Source organism: Tachyglossus aculeatus, chromosome 4 (assembly GCF_015852505.1).
Source record: "Tachyglossus aculeatus isolate mTacAcu1 chromosome 4, mTacAcu1.pri, whole genome shotgun sequence".
NCBI classification, from domain to species: Eukaryota; Metazoa; Chordata; class Mammalia; order Monotremata; family Tachyglossidae; genus Tachyglossus; species Tachyglossus aculeatus.
Genome location: NC_052069.1, coordinates 18,980,471 through 18,992,596, shown reverse-complemented (window position 1 = coordinate 18,992,596; position 12,126 = coordinate 18,980,471). Strand labels below are relative to the sequence as shown.

Here is a 12,126-nt window from a genome sequence, read left to right as displayed (position 1 = left end):
AAAATAGCAACCAGACACTCAAATTCAGACATTCTTATTAAAGCCCAGATGGAATACATTTCTGAATTTCACTATTTTAAAAATTTTAGTCATTTCTCACAATCCACTTCAAAGCTTCCTTCCATGTGGCCCCACCTTGCCTATCAGCTCTCATCTGCTATTCCCACACTGGCTGTTTTTGTTCCTTCCAAGCCAACCTTCTAGCTATACCTCTCTCTAAGCTGTCCTGCCTTATTTCCCTCACTCATGCTGTTCCTTTGGTGTGTAATTTTTTCTCTGCCTACATCAGACCACACTCTTCCCACATTCAAATCCCTCCTAAAATCCCGTCTCCTCCAGCAACCTCTAGTTGAGTAATCTCCCTGCAGTCAAATTTCACACTTACAAATGTATTTCCACCCTCTACAGCACTGTGTTTCCTTTATTTATTTTGGACCTCTCTCATTGCAGTTTTATGTTTGTCCCCCCCAGTGGAGTGTAAATTTCCTGTGGACAGGTAATTTGCCATTTCATTATCCTTTATTTCCTAGAGAAGCAGTGTGGCTCAGTGGAAAGAGCACGGGCTTTGGAGTCAGAGGTTATGGGTTCGAATCCCAGCTCTGCCACTTGTCAGCTGTATGACTTTGGACAAGTCACTTCACTTCTCTAGGCCTCAGTTACCTCATCTGTAAAATGGGGATTAAGACTGTGAGCCCCCTGTGGGACAACCTGATCACCTTGTAATCTCCCCAGCACTTAGAACAGTGCTTTGCACATAGTAAGAACTTAAAAAATGTCATTATTATTATTATTATTATTATTATTTGCCTAGTATCAAATCCCTCTAGACTGCGAGCTCGTTGTGGGCAGGGAATGTCCGCTTGTTGTTATATTGTACTCTCCCAGTGCTTAGTACAGTGCTTTGCACACAGTAAGCACTCAAGACTGACAATAAATGAAATCGGCAGTCAAAATGCTGCTACTGCTGTCTGACAATCTGTATTTTCGTAAGCATTGTATGCACCTACCCAGAAGTGTATGCATAGAGAAACAGCATGGCCTAGTGGAAAGAGCATGGTCTGGGAGTTAGAGGACCTGAGTTCTAATCCCTGATCTGCCACTTGACTGCTGGGTGACCTGGGACAATTCACTTAACTTCTCTGTGCCTCAGTTCCCTCATCTGCAAAATGGGGATTCAAAACCCATTCTTCCTCCTTCTTAGACTGTGAGCCCCATGTAGGACCCGATTATCTTGTATATACTCCAGTGCTTAGTATAGTGTTTGGTGCATAGTAAATGCTTAACAAAACTCATGATCATTATTACTATATGCTACTCTTAGATAGTTAACATTGTTACCAACAATGTCCTTCTGTATGTCATTTGTGTTATTTCTTTTCCTAACTATATCATTACCGACCCCAGCTATGGAGTCTGTGGATGGAAAGGAGCAGGATTGATCACAATTCATTTCAATTCAATTGTATTTATGGGACATTTACTGTGTGCAGAGCACTGTACTAAGCACTTGGAAAGTACAATATAGCAATAGACACAATCCCTGCCCACAACGAGCTCACAGTCTAGAGGTGGGGATTATAGACATCAGTACAAGTAAACAAGCCTCCATACATCAATACAAGTAAACAGGCATCAATATAAATAAATAAAATTACAGATATAAATAAAATTATCAGAACAATAGGAGAGAAGGATTTGATGGGGGAAATGAGCCCAGGAGAATGTCTTTCTTGCAGTGTTATTGTAACTCAACTAAATAGCCCTTTCAGAAAGGCTTCTGCGCCTAACTCAATGTTTTATTTTATAAAATCAGGCTGAAATACGAGCAGGTCTCACCATGCACTCTATTTAAGAAACCCGAGTGACAAACAGTGTACTTCAGGGTAATATATTTGCCAATTTTGTCAAAGACACCAGAGGAAATAATTCTAGCCCCAGGGGAGAAGCAATAATCTTCAAAAAGGCACTTCAAAGTTGTCTTACTTCTGCCGAAGAAATGAAATGTGTGAAAATGGAAGAATTGTTGCATTCATGCCCTTGCTGGGTACAGCCAATAGGACAGTATTAAATATTCAGGAAAATCCACCAAGGTGGATAAATTACAAGAGAAATCTTGTAATTCACGTTTGATATCACACCTGTGAATTATGATCAGGCTTGAAGAAAACAGTAAAAAATGCATAAAGCAGCTGGAGAGAGAGGCTGAACTGAAGTCAGATTTGCTACATTTGGAAAAAGGGTTTTTGAAGCTGCATAACACCTCAGATTTTGTGTCAGGTTTGTGCAATATCTGTTATATGCATACACTTGAATCTTGTTTTGAGGTTGGTTTTGGCCTTATTTTTGTTCTGTTTCTAATACTACTCGTGTTGCACTTAAGGAAAAAAGAGGGGAAAATTTTGAAGTCATAACTTTTTTTTTTTAAGACAGTGATGTGACACATGAAATAATAAACACATCCTCTGCTTTAGGAAGTAACTTGTACTACTGTCATTAGAACATGATTCTGAAATGCAAGACAGCTAATCCTATCGCTTTAAAAAATGTTTTTGCCTTTCCCATGGATGACATGCAGATAGCACAGTCTGGGATTTATTGGTTTTTGAAGTCTTGTCTAATAACATAGGTACTCAAACCCAAACAAAAGCTGTCACTCAATGGTGGTGGATAGATTTTTGTTGACCTTCCCTGTCACTCTTCCGTGTGTCTATTATCTGCATGACTTGGAGAATTAATTGAATTAATTGAGAAAGGCTTCCTGAAGAAGGGAGGATTCTTAGAAGGGTCTCAAAAGTGGATAGAACTGACCAATTTGGGTGGGAAGGGAATTCCAGCCAGGGGGAACAGTGTGACCAAGTGGTCACAGATGGGAGGATGGAGAACAGGTTGGTTAAGTGAGCTTGGGAAGATGAAAGAATGTTACCTGGGGGAGTTGAGAGTGAAGAGAACCCAAGTGTAAGATAGAGAGAGCCTGGTGGAGAGAGCCATGAAACCAGCCGTAAGGCATTTATGCTCGGTCTGGAGGGAAATAGATAATTATTAGATATTTTTGAGGAATGAAGAGATACATGCCTAGTCTTGTCTTGTCTTATGTCATCGAGTGGTTTCCAACCCATAGCGATACCAGGGACACATCTCTCCCAGAACGCCCCGCTCTCCATCCGCGATTGTTCTGGTAGTGGATCCATACAGTTTCTTGGTTAAAAAAAACCCAGAAGTGGTTTACCCTTGCCACCTTCCATGCAGTAAACTTGAGCCTGGACTCTCTCCCAAGCCTCTGCTGCCCAGCATGGGTAAGTTTTGACTTGTAGCAGATTGCCTTCCACTCCCTAGCCACTGCTCCCCCTTCTAGACTGTGAGCCCACTGTTGGGTAGGGACCGTCTCTATATGTTGCCAACTTGTACTTCCCAAGCGCTTAGTACAGTGCTCTGCACACAGTAAGCGCTCAATAAATACGATTGATTGATTGCTCAAGCTAGGAATGCAATGGGTAGGCCTCTGCTTGCCTCTCCCTCCCGTAGTCGAGACTGGTAGAGCCCTTTTCAAAAAGTTGATCTGACAGTCATGTGCAGCATAATTTTAAGGGGAGAGAAGCTGGAGGGAGAGAGACCAGGGGAGAGGCTGACACAGTAGTATTGGCATGATTTGACTAAATCGTGTCATGGTGCTAGTTATTGGAGGGGAAGGGGCAGATCTCCAGTGTTGTGGAAGAGGAACTTCAGGAGGTATTGGTTGATTGAATGTGAGCACTGAAAATCAGAAGTCGAGGACTGCCCTTCCACCTCCACATCAAAGAGAAACTCCACACTGCAGGCTTTATTTAAATCCCTCTATCACCTTGCCCTCTCCTATCTTACCTTCCTGACTTCTTTCCACAACCCAGCTCCCATGTTAGCCTACTCACTGTACCTTGATCTGGTCTATTTCAATGTTCACCCCTCTTCCACACCCTCCTTATTCATATTCAATAGATATTTACTCTCTCCACCTCCATAGCCTTATTAAAATCACATCTCCTCCAAGAGGCCTTTCCCACCTACACCCTCATTTCCTCTTCTCCCACTCCCTTCTGCATCAGTTTTGCACCCTTTATTCATCCCTCCATCAGCCCCATAGCATTTAAGTTCATATTTGTAATTCATTTATATTAAAGTCTATCCATCTCCCCCCTGTACTGTAAGCTTGTTGAACAAGTCTACCAACTTTCTTATTGTACTCTCTCAAGTACTTAGAACAGTTATCTGCCATAGGAAGCGCTCAGTAAATAAGGTTGATGGATTGAGGATGAAACTAAGGTTGCCAGCTTCTGGGGCAGGGGGGATAGTGGTGTTAGCAGAGATTGTAAAGTGAGGGGAGGAGTGATTTTAGGAGGGAAGGTTCAGAAGTTCATTTTAAGTTTGGAACATCGAACTGGAGATGTCCTGGAAGCTAGAGGAAATATGGAATTGTAGGAGAGCAGCTGGGGCTAGAGTAAATTTATGAGTTAACCGTATAGAGGTCATAGCTGAAACTATTTGAGCAGATGAGCTCCCTGGAAAAGTGTGGGGCAAGAAGAGTAAGGGGACAACCCTTTTGTTCTTGGGGGCAGGATGGGCTAGCTCTGGTTGCTTGTCATGTACCAAAATGTACAGGGATATTAACTCTTTTCCTATGCAGATAGCAGTATAGCCAGAAGGTCATGGGTTCTAATCCCGGCTCTGCCTTGTCTGCTATATGACCTTGGACAAGTCACTTCAATTTTCTGTGCATGTTACCTCACTCGTAAAATGAGGATTGAGACTTTGAGCTCCACATGGGAAAGGGACTGTGTCCCACACAGTTTGCTTGTATCCACGACAGTGCTTAGCACTTAACCAATACCACAATTATTATTATTATTACTGTAGGAGCAACTTCCCCTCTCAGGGTTGCACCTGGAGAGTTTCCAGTATGCAGCCAGTCTCATCTATGGGAGGGAGAGTCAAGCAGAGGCCTACCCATTCTTTTCCTAGCTTGGACAGTGGCTAGTGAGTGGAAGGCAATCTGCTACAATGTGCTGGGCAGCAGTGGCACGGGAGAGAGTCGAGGGTGGAACTCAAGTTTTCTGCATGGAAGGTGGCAGTGGTAAACCACTTCTGTATTTCTACCAAGAAAACTCTTTGGATCCACTACAAGAACGATTGCAGATGGAGAGTGGGGCGTTCTGGGAGAGATGTGTCTGTGGTGTCGCTATGGGTCGGAAACGACTCAACAGCAAAAGACAAGACAAGGAGCAATTAACCTTATTCTTGCTGGTCTTCTGGATTGGGTACGTTTGACCCCATGTCAGAGTGAAACTGAACAAGGGTCATCATTGTAGCCTAAAAGGTAAGATGATGAGTATGGAGATGAGTATGATGCTTAAGTGATGTAATCTTCCTATCCTATTTTTGCACTGATCTGACCCTTAAGGGGTACTGGGGTTTTGCTGTTCTGGAGACCTAGTAAATTTGGAGAGGGGAGAAGATTACAGTGAAAATGATTAGAGAGATGGAAAATATGTCCAGTGCAGAAAGATAAAAGGACTTGGAACTTTTTTGCCTGAATAATAATAGTGGCTTTTAAGTACTACTATGTGCTAAGTGCTGGGGCAGTTGCAATAATTCAGACACAGTTCCTGTAGAACTAAATAGGAGGGAGAACAGCTGAGAAACTGAGGCCTGGAAAAGTTAAGTGAGTTGCTCAAGGTCACACAGCTGGCAAGAGGTGGAATGAGGACTAAAACCCAAGTCCTCTGATGCCCAGGCCTGTGCACTTTCCTCTATGATACACTGATTCTCAGCTGCCTGCACATCTGTGACGGAAAGCTAGGAGAAGTGGTATCCAGCTGTTCTTTACCTTAACCAAAAACTCTGAGACAATGGGTTTAAATTTCAGCAGGTCAGCCTAAAAGGAATAACATCTAGTAATAGCAACCATTATGGCCAGGAATGGGATAGGGGTTATCAATATTTTTGGAGATATTTGAGAACATTGCCGTCCCGCTAACTAGACTGATCTTGCTAAATCTGATTAGATGGGCTAGATGCTGAGTTCCTGTGATTCACTGTGTAAAGTCAGTTTGGTCCAGTCAACCAGTGGTATTTATTCCAAGCTTGCTCTATGCAGAACACTGTGCTATACCCTTGGGAGAGTACAATAAAGTCAGTATGACCCCTGCCCTCAATGAGATTACAGTCTAGTGTTTACAATTGTATAATTTACAATGATATTTTTAACAAAGAACCAGTTATTTCATCAGACTATGGATGTCAAGTGTGCACTTTCATTTCTGATTGAAACCTCACTGATTAAAACCATGCACCCCATAGCTGGACTGTAAGGGAAAAAAAAAAAAACATAGAAAAGCATCAGATTTTTCAGGAGGATGTTTTCTGGCTTTTAAAACATTATATATAGTTGTCTTTTTTTTTCTTCCTCTCAAAGTGATTGAGAAATGCCCCACTTCTGGCCTGCATCTGAAAAAAGGCAGAAGTAAGTCAGGCTTTTACTGACTTGAGAATTTCAGAGGGCCTTTTTCCAACATTTTTCCCCCCAATTTTTTTTTTTTTGCATATCAACAAAATTTATCAAGGGGGAAACCATCCCTTACTTTGGCTTTGATATTAGGCCGCTTGAAAACAGTGGTTGACCAGAATTGAAATTTCATCTCCTAAAACTAAAGAAAAGAATAGTTTCAAAGGTCTTTTCTTTTCCCCCCAGGCTATATTTAGCACTATTAAAGGGCTTTAGCAATTCATCAGAATGCAGAGCAGAGAGAGACTGGAATGTGAGCAGGGAATCTGGTAGGTGGTATCACAGGAGACAGCATATGGTGAGGGAAGAGGGAAAAGCATTCCTCCCCTCACCCTCCCCAACCCGAGAGAGCGATGCCCTGGACAGAGCATTCAGTCGAGGGGAGGGATGGTCTAGTCCAGAACCTTCCAGGGGGCAGGGACAATGCTGGAGCCTGGAATCTCTTACTTCTTTCCTCCACTGATCTTCCTGAGTCCACTGGCTTTAGAAGTGTCTAATATCAAGTAGAGTTTGAGGCAGTGTGGCCTAGTGGAATGAGTGCCAGATTGGGATTCAGGAGACCTGAAATGTAATCCCAGATCCACCACGTGCTTACTCTGTGACCATTCGGCAAGCTGCCTCTCTGCACCTCAGTTTCCTCATCTGTAAAATGGAGATTCAGTATCTGTTCTAACTCCTACTTAGGTTGTGAGTCTCTTTTGAGATGGGACGGTGTCTGGCCTGATTATGTTGTTTCTGTGTGGGTTTTTTAAGGGCATCTGTGGGCTTGGTCACAGGGCATTGAGGTGAGATGGGGTGGGTTTGAACTTCTTTGGGGTGATTTAGAAAGAGTAGGCAGATAACTTTAAGGAATTCTTTGTGGAGAAAGAGTAGGAGGCAGTAGTTGACAGAGGTGGTAGTAATTATAATAGTATTAAGTGTTTTGTACTAAGCACTGGAAAAAATACACAGGTGAAAATTAACTCTTAATCTAGGTAGGCTCCCAATCAGTCAGTGGTATTTGCTGTGTACTGAGCACTTTACTGAGTCGGGGGACATGATCCCAGCCCACAAGAAGCCTACAGTCTAGAGGGGTAGAGAGACACTAAAAAAAATTATGGATACATGGGCCTGAGGGTGGGGGGAATATCAAGTGCTTAAAGGTTTAGATGGAAATGCACAGGTGGTGCATAAGGGAGATCGGGTAGGGGAAATGAGGATTTAGGGAAGGCTTCTTGGATGAGATGTGAAGTTAAGTCTTTAAAGGGCATAAGGGAGATGGGGTAGGGGAAATGAGGATTTAGGGAAGGCTTCTTGGAGGAGATGTGAAGTTAATAAGGCTTTAAAGGTGGGGACTTAGGGAAGGCTTCTTGAAGGAGATGTTACTTTAATAAGGCTTTAAAGGTTGGGAGAGTGGTGGCCTGTTATATATGAAGGGGAGAGAGTTTCAGGCCAGAAAGAGGATGTGGGGAAAGAGTCAGTGGTGAGATCGAGATCTAGTACAGTGCTCTGCACACAGTAAGCGCTCAATAAATATAATTGAATGAATCTACAAAGAAAACCAGAGAGGAGGAGGCAGGTGACAGATATGTAAGGAAGGATGAAAGAAAAACACAACCCAAGAGGTAAGAACAGCAATATGCACAAGAGGGATGATAGGGTATTGTGGCTTGTGGAGCTGAGTTCTGGGCTTCTTGGGGTTTCAAGTCCAACAGTCATGGCCCTGGCCGCAGTCAGTCACAGGGACAGCTGTGACGTGCCCAACCTTCTGAAAGTTGAGTATCACTTACTGCAACCGCTCTTTGCCTTTCTGACTGGAGAAAGGACTGATGGGAGTCCTAGTGCTGTGAGGTTAGGGAGTTGTAAGATTTGTTGGATTAGGCCTGTTTTTCCTCAGGTAGGAACAAAACTACATGCTAATTCCAAATCACCCTTGTCTCTTTGAATTTCACTATACAAAATGTTCCTAAAATGAGTACAAAAACATAGGCCTACAGGACCTTCATATACCAGTAATTATCGTGATAATCGACAAAGTTTGATAATGAAATAATTTCAAAACCCTCAGTAAAGGGTCTGATAATTAAATCTGGCTGCAGAGTCCCTCTTAGAGTCACAATTCTGAACTCTGTTCCAAGAAGTGTTTCTGCTCTTTGTTAGAACCTGATGGGGAGGTTGTGGTAAGGGACTTTAGGGGCTTATATATCCATTTTCAAAACCTGGAAATGTGATCGTGTCAGGATGGACAACACTTTTAATTTCCAGATAGACCATCCGAACAGCCCTCAATTAACGATGTCCTTCACAAAAGTGTTTATTCAGTTGTATTTACTGAGAACTTACTGTGTGCAGAGCACTTAGGTATGTGACAGGTTCTTACATTTCAAATGATATAACCCCCTTTCAAATGAAAAGTTTGTTGTCAAAATCATAAATGCATTCCATGTAAAACTGGCCTGCATTTATTTCTCAAGGACTTCTTTTCACCTTAGAAGGTTGGATTTCAGGTAATGGTAATGATAATAACTGTGGTATTTATTAAATTCTTACCGTGTGCCAGGCACTGTACCAAGTTCTGGGGAGGATACAAGCAAATCAGGTTGGACACTGTCCCTGTCCCATGTGGGCTAAGCACTTAACAAATAACATAAGTAATTAAGTCAATTCCCATTTCATAGATGAGGGAACTGAGCACAGAGAAGTGAAGTGACTTGCCCAAGATTACACAGCAGACAAGTAGCAGAGCTAGGATTAGAACCCATGACCTTCTGACTCTCAGACCCGTGCTCTATCCACCATGCCATGCTGCTTCTGTAATCAATCAATCAATCAATCATATTTATTGAGCACTTACTATGTGCAGAGCACTGTACTAAGCGCTTGGGAAGTACAAATTGGCAACATATAGAGACAGTCCCTACCCAACAGTGGGCTCACAGTCTAAAAGGGGGAGACAGAGAAAAAAAAAAACCAAACATACTAACAAAATAAAATAAATAGAATAGATATGTACAAGTAAAATAAATAAATAAATAGAGTAATAAATATGTACAAACATATATACATATATACAGGCGCTGTGGGGAAGGGAAGGAGGTAAGATGGGGGGATGGAGAGGGGGACGAGGGGGAGAGGAAGGAAGGGGCTGTCTGGGAAGGCCTCCTGGAGGAGGTGAGCTCTCAGCAGGGCCTTGAAGGGAGGAAGAGAGCTAGCTTGGTGGATGGGCAGAGGGAGGACATTCCAGGCCCGGGGGATGATGTGGGCCGGGGGTCGATGGCGGGACAGGCGAGAGCGAGGTACGGTGAGGAGATTAGCGGCGGAGGAGCGGAGGGTGCGGGCTGGGCTGTAGAAGGAGAGAAGGGAGGTGAGGTAGGAGGGGGCGAGGGGATGGACAGCCTTGAAGCCCAGGGTGAGGAGTTTCTGCCTGATGCGCAGATTGATTGGTAGCTACTGGAGATTATTGAGGAGGGGAGTAATATGCCCAGAGCGTTTCTGGACAAAGATAATCCGGGCAGCAGCATGAAGTATGGATTGAAGTGGAGAGAGACACGAGGATAGGAGATCAGAGAGAAGGCTGATGCAGTAGTCCAGACGGGACAGGATGAGAGCTTGAACGAGCAGGGTAGCGGTATGGATGGAGAGGAAAGGGCGGATCTTGGCAATGTTGTGGAGCTGAGACCAGCAGGTTTTGGTCACGGCTTGGATGTGAGGGGTGAATGAGAGGAATGAGAGGGGTGAATTCTGTAGGAATTAAACCTCTTTCTTAAATGGACAGGAACTATTTGAAAACAAAATCCTCCCTGCCCTCCCCCTCCACCCTCAAAAGAAAAAAAGTAAAGGTACAAAGCATGCCCTTCTGCCAGTTGTCCTCCAGAAAAGTAATGCGTGGATGTCAGTCATTGGAGTCCCTGCAAATTCAGAGATCTTTGTACCTGCTTAAAGAGTGCAGAGCAGTTGACATTAGCGGTTGGCAAATGCCATTGGTGATTCTGGGCATGAGAACCGGACCTGATAGTCCTGAGCCAGTAAAGGTGGAATGTGATTAATCACATCTGGTATTCTGTAATGTTTCCCCTCAGACTATTACTACCACACACACAAGGCTGTGAGTATATTTTAAAAAAGTATAATTGGACTTGAAAAGAATTGCGCTATAGTGAATCTCTGGTGTTCGCATTTATAAAGTATGGCAAGCTTAATAATTGAGACTCATCCTTATGAATGAGACCCTGTCAAGGTCAATTGTATCCAAATGGCCCAGCGCCTGATAGGAAGGAAGTCTCGGTGTGTGGCTTAGTATCTCCTAGTAAGAGGAATATTGAAGAGGTCCAAAATAATGGGATTTGGACTGCAGAATACAGAAGACAGTGATGGGCCCTGACACGGCAACCAGAGCAGCTATGGCTACTATAGGCTAGATAACTGAAAACAAGGGAAGTCTGAAGAGGAAGTAATTGAGTTTTCTCAATGGTTGTGGCTTGTAGCACTTGAGAAAAACAAAATTAAGGATAGAAACTGCCCTTAACTGGTAAACCTCATTCATTCAATCGTATTTAGTGAGTGCTTACTGTGTGCAGAGCATTGTACTAAGTGCTTGGGAAGTACAAGTTGGCAACATATAGAAATGGTCCCTACCCAGCAACAGGGCTGCTTGCTTTAAAAATGCAGCAAGGCCCCAAAAGTTGGCATAAAGAGAATAGTGAAAGTACCTAGTAATTTATCTCAGCAGTCAAATCTGAGCAAGTTGTTCAAATATTTGTAGATCAATAAGCATCGAACTTCCCAAACTGAAGTGGAGTAAATAGGTAAACTTACATTGTGCCTTCATAATTCTGTGATTAAATTCTGTCTGGCAAAGCAAAATATAAAATCCCAGCAGTCCTGCTATTGGTTACTGGATCAGGCGTAGCATAACGGGTATTTTCTCAAGACTGCCTGAGCTTAATGAGGAAAGGGGGGAAGTCAGCTTGTCTTGGAGGAGTTGGATAAGTTGTGCTAAGCCGGTGGGAGTTCATCAGTCATCGTAGAAGTGCTAGACTTGCATGCGTGTGTTTAGGAAATGGAGTTGAGCAATGGTAGTACAGCAAAGCCCCGGTGAGAAGCACCCCAGGCATCCAACAAGGATTGTTTAGTCCATTGGTAGTATTTCCTGAGCACCTATTTTGTGAACACTACTGAACTAGGCTTTTGGTAAAGTTCAGTAGAAACTAATCAAACATAATTCATTGTCAATGATACTGAGCACTTACTATGTGCAAAGCATTAATCCATTTTAAATTCATCCTAACCTGCTTTAATTCTGCCCTTACATCCACCTGACAATACTTCTCCATCCTTATTGATTCCTTTACCATTGTCTACACCAGCTGTTCCAGATATTGAATTCCAGTCAGTCATATTTATCGAGCGCGTCTATGTGCAGAGCACCGCACCAAATACTTGGGAGATCAAGCAATCATTTATTGAGTGCTTACTGTGTGCAGAGCACTCTACTAACCACTTGGGAGTGTATAAAATAAATTGGTGAATACATTCCCTAACCACAAGGAGAAAACCCTCCTCAAACCCCCGGTACCCCCACACCCATTTCTTTCCCCTAATAACGTGGCCAG

General features: G+C 43.1%; 1 protein-coding gene and 1 non-coding gene across 15 annotated transcripts in view; both read left to right on the top strand.

Moving 5' to 3' along the window:
* PROM1 (prominin 1) overlaps nucleotides 1-12,126 on the top strand; it is a 176,820-nt gene that overhangs the window by 35,179 nt on the left and 129,515 nt on the right. The gene's annotated exons all lie outside the window — the stretch shown is intronic.
* On the top strand, nucleotides 4,897-5,034 carry LOC119927406. The gene has a single exon (XR_005450413.1). It is a non-coding gene; the product is annotated as a small nucleolar RNA SNORA7 (small nucleolar RNA).